We start from the raw sequence: 9,873 nt of genomic DNA on the forward strand, positions 1-9,873 counted from the left end.
AAAGTAATGCTCAACGTAAGGAAATAATGCTTCGCATTCATATTGCACAAGCACTTATCAAGCCGCCAATGAAATAACCGCATCTATCTCATGGAGACCGGCCTCATCGGGGGTCTTGCTACCTAAGATACCTCATGCTGCCGCATCCAAGAGTTGCCTTGTACTCGGGTTCAAACCATTGTAAAAGATTTGAACAATCATCCACTCCGGGAATTCGTGTTGCGGGCACTTGCTCAGGAACTCGTTGAACCTTTCCCATGTCTCGAATAGAGACTCCAATTCCAACTGAACAAAGGATGAGATCTCATTCCTAAGCTTTGCTGATTTTCCGGGAGAGAAATAACTGGCTAGAAAAGCTTCTACCATCTCCTCCCACGTGGTATTTGACACTCTAGGTAACGAGTGTAGCCACTGCTTCGCTCTCCCCTTTAGGGAAAATGGGAAGGCTCTCAACTTGATGGCATCATCAGTCACTCCGTTTATCTTCAGCATATCACACCTCGAGAAAACTCTCTATATGACTGTTTGGATCCTCATCGGCCAAAACGTTGAACTGTGCGGATTGCTACAACATGTGGATGAATGTCGGCTTCATCTCAAAGTTCTGAGCTGTGATCGGGGGACGCACAATACTCGATTGTGTCACCAACACTGAAGGTCTGGCATAATCGGATAATGTTCGGTGTTGCTCATTCTATTCCACCATGTTTTTGAATTCTTCCGCTTCCAAATTAGCTAGATTAGACTGTTCTTGCACATGCTTTTTCAATTTTATTCTAAGTGTACGTTCAAGCTTGGGATCCCCTTCAATCAATATTGAGGGATTCCCTCAGGTTATAACCTGAAGCTGCACCCAAAAAGAATGAAAAAGAAATCAGAACGATGATAGAATAAGAAGATATGAAATAGAATTTATGGTGAAATAGCTAAGAAAACAAAGTGCAAAGTATGTCTAAACACCTACTCCCCGGCAACGGCGCCAAAAACTTTACAAGGTCCCCTTGCGTATATCCCGCAAGTGCACGGGTTTGTCAAAGTAATAATCCCGGGTGAGTGGGTATCGAATCCACATGGAGTAGGGAATAAAAACACTTAATCCGCTTCTTAGCTATGTGAAAGATCAATAGTGATAAGTGTGACAATGATTCAATTCTGAAAAGTAAAATCAACAAGTAAGAGAGCATGAGTAAAGGAGAAGGTAAGACAATCGATAAAGATGGGGTACTCGGATAATGCTCCGCCTAGGATGATCGCTTCAAGTGCAAGAACCCTCTATTATGCTTCCTAATCAATGCAATAGTGAGTCGTGGAAATCCTTCATTACATAGTCCCAAATCTAAGGTCAACTATGCCTAACTCTATACATGTCCCGGAGGAGAGATTAGATAACCTCTCAACCTCGCACTTGCATAGAGTTGCAATGAGCTCTAGGGATTCCAAGTGATAAATCTCTTCCTAATTATAGACCTAACACTTTGGTCCAGGTGGAAGGTCCCTAACCACGATTAAGCCCTAGATACTAAGATCACCTCAACACTTCACTCCATTGCACGTGCAACTAAGCCCCAACAGAAGTTCATCACTTAGACAATTGACTCTATTGTGGCCACAAAGAACTCGAGGAACGGAGGTAGAATCTATCACGTCGGAGGGGAAAGGGGACGCTCCTATACCTCTCGATTCACCCTCTCAACCCTCTCCAACCTAGCTTTGTCTAACGCTCGTGGTGTGTCACTCACTCACAAGAATACCAACGAGAACTCTCAACTCTAGTGTCACTCTAGGGGAAATGTTCATTCAATCAAGCATTCAAGGTTGGAACTCACAATAAACATCAATTAATTGAAAGCATAATAAAGAGATTCAATGAAACAAATACATCTTAGTGTTAAAAAATACCCAAGTACCCACTAGGGGTTTATCTCTCCATGGAGTTAAGTACAATCAAAGAAATAGAATGTAAAAGCAATGAATCTATAGAAAAACCCTCTCGATGGTCGTGTCGATGGTTTTGTGGAGAGTCCTCTACTCGTCGTCCAAGGATTCCCTCGTCCGATATAGGATACGCCTCGACGGAAGCTCCCCTACCAACCTTCTTCCTAAGGAATGACGATGTCGGAGCCGTAGAACCTCTCCACAACCCTAGCCAATACCCCAGAAAACCCTAGCCGAAGCCCTCTCTCAAGTTGGGGAAAAGATGGAGAAAAGAATGGTGAAATCGGGGCTGAATCGGCTTTAAATAGGGCTGGAATCGGGCGACTACACGGGCCTGTTGATCTTTCACACGCCCATGTGGAATTTCCACACGGGCTTGTATAATTTCCACACGCCCGTGTGGATTCTCTGAATTGATGTTTTCTCGGCCGGCTGCGAACAATGCTGCTAAAGTGTTGCTACATTGCTCTGCTACAGTATCCAGCCTGAATAGTTTCCCGAGTCCATACTTTCATCGGGGTAACGCAAAAGGGCACATGTTCACGTCGAGGATCACTTGCTTCTTCAATGATAGGCAAGTTGGTGGAGCTCTTGTTCTATGTGCATTAGTTGGAATGCTCGAGTGTGACTGCCTTTGTACCCCTCCAAATGGATGTGCCAACTAAAATACGAGGAGGTTGGCACACACTCTAGCATCTCACACCTGACCTATCTCTAGTATAAAAACCCGACAAAAGTAATGCTCAACATAAGGAATGAACACTTCGCATTCATATCGCACAAGCACTTATCATTTGTTGCTTCCAAGATTCCACCAAATAGTACGTTCACGATCTACTTTTGGCTTCTTTTCGTAATACTTAGCTTCACAACACTACATGCGCAAAAGAACACAAAAACACATGTATTAGCACTTAAAACTGATAAAAGTTATGCTCATCGTATGGAAACAATACTTCGCATTATTAACACACAAGCACTTATCACATTGCTTGTCCTCAAGCAATCTCACATCACTCAATTGAAAAGAAGGATGAGTGAATCACCTTTGATCTCAAGAAAACTTGGGCTTCTTAAACAAAAGGAAAGCAACAAGGGTTAGGAACAATAAGGATACTCAAGGAATGCCTACACTCTTACTTTTAAGGACATGTGTGTTTGTGTGCAAACCCTAAATTGAGTGCCCCATACTTCTCAGGTTTCAACTAAGCAAAATTAAATCTACAATTGATTATTTACAATGGGTAGTAGCTTCAACACCCGAGAGGTAGCCTTCTCTATCAGTAGGTCATCAAATGTACACTTGTAATGCCCAAAATTCAACTATTCGACAGTAGCTTTCACTATTTTAGGGTGATAGCTCTTTATACCATCTTTTCACAATGAATTAAGAAATAACCGGTAGGGCATCCCACATGGGATCCTACTTTCCACGTTTTTTTTTAAACACAATAAAACATGTTGCTCCACAATCAGGGTTGAGTGATAAACGCAGGCCTTCAAAGTAAGATCGAGACTACAATATGGATCTCAAATAATTAACTAACACATAAGTGTTTCCCTAAGGTTAAGAAGCACAACCTGTCATCGATCATAGACCATCATCAGTTAGACACTCATCTCTACCAAAGCAAGCATGCAACCCTTCCCCACACATGAATGATACATTGTCCTTAATGTGAAATGATGAACATGGAAAAACACAATGAAGATAATAAAAGATATAGGAGGTTAAAGAAACTTTACAGAACACGGGAGTGATGTTGCCGCTCTCAACATGTGTGCTATTCAACTCCAAGGACCCACACAATTCCTGGAAACAATGGAGGACACAAGTAAAGCTCCCAAAACATGGCAATATATTAAAGATAAGAAAGACTAAAAAGAAACTACAACTACAGCAATAATAAGATAACCAAACCAAAATGTAGTAGGGGACTCCACTTGCTAATTGACACAAAGGTTAAGATAAAAATAAACAAAAACAAGGAAATTAAATGATAAGGAATGGATTGCGGTTGCACTGGAAAGCTTAAAAAGATGCACTCCCGGCACAAGAATCAATGTTAGATCCCTCAGAATCGGCCGAAGACTCCACTAAATCTGAAGTATCTACCCCAATATGGTGAATCGGACGCTCAGAGGAAAGTCTCACACCCAGATGCTCAGTAATCTGAATGATGCTCCGTTGTACCCATCAGAATATTGTTGCAGAACAAGTAATCTGATCAGGGGAGCAAGGAGGTGACTGGATCTCGGGCGTAAAGTAGAAGCAGGTGGTGGCGGCGTAGGAGTTTCCTCACCTGTCGGGGGTACATCCGAAGTGTCAGTTGAAGAAGTGGACTGTCAAACTCTATACTTCAGTCCTGTAGCAGTATGAATATGCTACAACATCCGCATCGACCTCAAAGTCTCCAAGGACATTGTTGCAAACCACCCGGTAATCCTCATGCAATCGGTCCCCTAACGAAGGTCCATATGTTTGATAATGCATGTGATGTAGGGACCAATGAACAGGACTCCAATGAGTGGATCGGTCCCTGATGTGCAATAGAAAATGCCACCTCATATCCTAAATGCAAGTGGAATCTGTCGACCATTCTCAGTAGAAAGTCAAAGTCACGGCGACCAACTACCCCGGTATTATTGCCGCATTTAGTGAGAAAGTGATTGAGGATATAATGAATGTATCGAAGTACCGGAAAGCAGAGAGTGGTGGCCTTGGTCGGACAAGGATCATAATCAAGTGCAGTGCTTAGTCGTTACTAAGCCTCCTCCACAGAATTCCTAGGTGGCCAGGAAATCAACAACTCCTTTAGCATACCCCTTGCACATGTGTACCACAAGTACATGGGTTATTGAAGTAATAAAGTACCCCGGTGAGTGGTTAGTCGTATCCACAGGGAATAGTGCTCGTAAACACAAGATTTACTATTTAACTATAGTGAAAATGATTGAGAAGTTGTGTGAACAATATCAATGCAAATAAAAGCAAAGAAAAGAATGGAAGCGCAATAGGGATAAGGAGAGGTAATCGATAGAGAGATGGGGCACCTGAATATTGCTCACTCTAAGACTATTTCTTAAGTGTAAGACTAATCATTATGCCTCCTAACTGATTCTTATTGAGTCGTGGACATCTAAAGACACACGGTCCCAAGCCGAAGTTCAACCGTGACAAACCCTACACTATGTCTCGGTGGAAAATGATACTCTCAAGGCCTCACATTGTGTGGGGGTTGCATGAAGCTCTAGGGACTCCAAGTGGTAAACCCTATTCCCTAAAATAGATCTAACCCTTTGGTCTAGGTGAAATACTACTAGTCATGATGAAACTCTAACACTAACGATTACTTCAACACTTCACTCTGTTATTTGCACAACTAAGCCCCAGTAGAGTTTGTCTCTTAGCACTTCACTCTATCATGACTGCAAAGAACTCTTGGAACGTGGAGGTAGGATAAACCACATCGCAAGGGAAAGGAGACGTTCCAGTACCTCTGGACTCACCCTCTCAACCCACTCCAACCTTGCTTTGTCTAATCCGAATGGAGTGTCACTCATCCACAAGGATTAAAAAGATGGATTCTCAACCCTAGTGTCACTCTAAGGGAAAATCAATACAACAAGCATTCAAGGATGGAACTCAATTAAAACATCAATTAAAGAAGTATAATAAAGGTCAATGAAACAAAATCATCCTAGTGTTTACAAGTCCAAGCACCCACTAGTGGTTTAGCTCTCCATGGAGCAATACACAATCAATAATGAAATCAATAGTGAAAACATGCAATCCATATATAAAATCCCCTTTTATTCCGTATTGATGGTCTTGTGGAGCCACCTCGTCTTCTTTTAAGGTTCCTTTGTCAAGCTGAAGGCACACCTCTTCGAATCGGTGCCGACGAAAGCTCCCCAATAACTTTCCTCTGAAGGAACGCGATATCGAAGGCCATAAAACCGCTCCAAAAACCTGGGCAAAGCCTCTCCAAACCCTAGAGGCTAGTGCCCCAAAGATGGACAAAAGATGAAGAAAAGATTCTTCAATAACTCTCAAAACGCGGTATTTATTGGGACTTGAATCGGGTATCCATACGGGCGTGTGGAAATTCCACACGCAGGTGTGAATTTTCAGTCTTTATTTCTTGCGTGCTATGAATAGTAACTACTACTGTAATTTTGCTACAATGTTTTACTACATTAAACTGCTGCAGTACTTCGTCGAAATGCTCCTAAATCCACTCTTTTCATTGAGGCCACATGAATGGGTACACATCCATGCAGTAGATAGTGTCATCAATAAAACCTCATTGATGAAGCTCTTACTAATATTTGTACAATTCAAAATATATGAGGGTGACTGTCTTTGTGCCCCTCCACTTTATATATTCTATTGAGCACAATGGAGGTTGGCACACACCCACATTTCTTTGCGCACAACTTGTGTCTTCACCTTTATTCAACTGAAGAACTTCATCAACAATTGCATCCACGATCTACTTTTGCTTTCATTCATTCAACTATGGACCCAAAGCCACCAGCCACTTAAAAGACATTATATATATATATATATTTCAAAATAAAAAAAAAACAAAACCTGGGCTATTATCCAAGTATGCTAGATTGCATAACAACAGTCAAGTTTATCACCCTGACAAAGCACTTATCTCAAGCAACACTCACAATATGAAAGAGTGTGTCATAAGTAGCCATCTTCATCATTCTCTCCTCCCTTGGCTATTAACCCAAAGTTAATGTTCCCTATCTTCCTAAAATTTTCTTTAAAACAATTATTATTTCCTTTTCAAAATAAAACAAAAATAAATAGATACATGCATTGATGTCAAAACCAAAGTGGAAGACATTATAAGCCCATATCAGCGAAGCTCCATCCATCTCATCATTCATTAGTCTACAGTACAATTATAGAGCCTGAGCAGAGTACCCAAAAACTATATACAAAACTTTCAGTTTTTATTGACATCTTTAACATGTGAGATGCACTAGCTTCATACAAAATTCAGTATTTTTCTTCACTTTACTCTGTTTTCATATATAAATTATAAGTATTTGATGACTGATGTGTTCTCCCCAAGTGCATGGGTCGCATATAAGTAATATAGTGATATCTCGTAAAGGGTAGGGTTATCGAACCTCAGGGACTGGACTAAAAATATTCACTTAAATAAATGAAAAAGCAATTTAAAAGAGAAAAGGAACAGAGAATAAATAGAGATAAAAGGCAATTGGATTAAGTGTCAACAAAAGAGAACAATGCCCGGGATGTTCCCTCTGCACTCAGTAATGCTCACTCACTCTCAAGATTTACCAGGTACATTCTTGAGTTCTACTGTGTTCTCAAAAGCAATGAAGCATCTATGCTTCTCAATTATACCATGTTTTACTAAGGTAACTATGGTTTCATGCACATCAAGTTTTGCAATCATACAAGGCAACCACAACTATGGCAATCCACAGACTGAGTTTTACCTAAGTAACTGTGCAACTCAAACACATCAAATTCTGCAAACACAAGATTAAACACAAGAACCAAAATAACTCCTTAAATCATGAAGAGTAAAAGTGTTTAAGCATACAAAGTGGCAAAGTTCCCACCCCGGGGCACCGTGGCCAGCTAGCCTTTCATGGGTGGGTACAACATGGAGGAGATAAAACTAGATCTAAAAAAAGAAGACTTGACTCCCTTCTCTTTGTGATTTGCCCCTAATATCGAGCTCCTTCTATCAGCACCACTTCCATTGTGCCTCCAACTCATTTCTTTGTGCCTTAGAAGGTGTGGATAAGTTTGATCTTCGCCCTCATCAAAGTACTCATGGTCAAGGAGAAGATACCCGAACAAAGATGATTATGAAACCCTAAAAACTGGAGTTATACAGAGGAATTTTGGGCTCCACACAGTCTGCGGATGCTCGTGTCCAGACCGTGTCATGTTGCGAAAACGTTAAGTACAAAGGAGTGTCTCTGCCTGGAAAGTTCCGTGCAATGTTGTGACACGATCGTGTTAGGGGCACCCAGTGCATGTCAACAATTCTCTACTAAAATCACCCTAGTCCTAGGATTTTAGGAGGCATGGACATGGTCGTGTCCTCACCGTGTCAATTTTGAAAGTATCCTTCTACACAGAATTCTTGTTGGATCAACATTGGCCTGAGAACTTCGGAGGGTATGACACGAGCATATCCAGCCCGTGTCAAGCTTGAGTAATTGAACTCCTTTTGAATATCTTCTTGTTTTCTCCCGAATTCACTTGAAAATGTATTGAGCCCTCTATTTCTGCACATATAACAAAAATACCCATAATAGCACTACCCATGAAGTGGCTTACACATCGTCCAAGGATTAAAAAGAAAAATTTTGAATAACTAAGAACTAATTAACTACTTGTTTAACCAAAATCTGAACTTTGAAACAGGAACGAGATGAAGAGCGGAAACAAACCAAGCAATTCAGAGGCATGCCGCAAACCTATAATATACCATATTTATGTCACCCTCTTTCCTTATAGTAATCATCATATACTTATTCATGGAATGGTCGACAAAAGTGATGCAAATAATAAGATATGGTAGCCTGCCAATACTTGGTTAAAGGAAATGTTATAAGAAATAGTAAAACATGTGCAAAATGGATAGAATTTCATCTTGGTTGTTGTTATAATGACATTTAAGAAAGAGGGACACATAATTGCAGAAATCACCATACCTTTTGTTCTCTTCGATGAGCTATGCCTTCTTCAAATGTCTCTAAGAATAAGTATGACGGTGAAGTCCACTACAATTAATTCAGTCAAATTAACTTAATGATGATATTAAACAAGAATGAGAATTATTTAAAGTCAATATTTTCTTAATAAGGAAACATCAGCTCATATCAACACAAATAAGGAGCAGAGAAGAAAATCTATGGCCCAAAAACAAAGAAACATTTTGTCTTTACAAGACAAATTTAGCAAAACAATAATTAGTGATTGTGCAATGATAAAAGAGAAGTTGATATACACCCAATTATGGTGCCTTCTTTTATAAAAAAAACTTGAACAGATGTGGAGGGCCCAAAAACAAGAAATCAAGTGGAACTACCTTGTCAAGGGGTCTCAACAGTTTAGAATTAATACCAAATAGGCAGACCTCCTACCAACTATAACAAAACACTATTAAGACATGCTACAAAACAATCTTTTATAAAACAACCAACATTTAGATGATAAGGCCAGATAAGTTCAACTTAGTAGAAGATAAAGTTAGAGAACAACATGTGATTTCAATGGCATCAACATGAGTTCCTATAATCTTCAGAAGTTTTTCATTGTCTTTTGAATTCTGACCTGAAACAAACATAATGCAATCATGAATACAAGTTTCAGCAATGCCAACCAATTTAAAAAGCAAAACTAGCCATACAGTAAAGAATTGAAAAGAGCTTGCTAAAAAATGATAACCATTAGAATATGCAAGTCAGAAATTCTTTTCCACCTTATGTGAGTTTGCAAATATAAAGGAAGTTTGCTTGCTTTTGCTTTTCACACAGAGGTCTCAAATGATAAAGGAAGCAAAGCTAAATTAACTATCATGTCAAGTTGCAATCTCAAGTACCATTGACTCATTTTAAAGATAAACAATAAGTCAATAATTGTCTGAGCTAAAGGATAAATGAGCAGTGAAAATATAATAGGATAAAAACATTGAAAACATAATGAGATATCCACAGCTCATTGAAGAAATTGGAAGTACTAGGACAACATTTATTGGCTAGGAATCCAATTTACATTCAGCTTTTAGCAGCTTAGCCACCTTGAAAATCATGGTTGTCTGTTATTTGTTGGTTTGTAATAGGTTTTTATGTACTGATAATAAGACATGATCACCTTTCCCTATCTCCACTAGCTGGATCATTGTGTCTCCCGATTGAGGCAAAAGA

General features: G+C 39.8%; 1 non-coding gene across 1 annotated transcript; it reads left to right on the forward strand.

Annotated features, from left to right (window-relative positions):
* The first annotated feature begins 211 nt into the window (after window positions 1–211).
* On the forward strand, window positions 212–318 carry LOC120278267. Its single transcript, XR_005541607.1, has one exon. It is a non-coding gene; the product is annotated as a small nucleolar RNA R71 (small nucleolar RNA).
* The last annotated feature ends 9,555 nt before the right edge of the window (window positions 319–9,873 follow it).

This window comes from Dioscorea cayenensis, chromosome 15, assembly GCF_009730915.1.
Source record: "Dioscorea cayenensis subsp. rotundata cultivar TDr96_F1 chromosome 15, TDr96_F1_v2_PseudoChromosome.rev07_lg8_w22 25.fasta, whole genome shotgun sequence".
Lineage (NCBI taxonomy): Eukaryota > Viridiplantae > Streptophyta > Magnoliopsida > Dioscoreales > Dioscoreaceae > Dioscorea > Dioscorea cayenensis.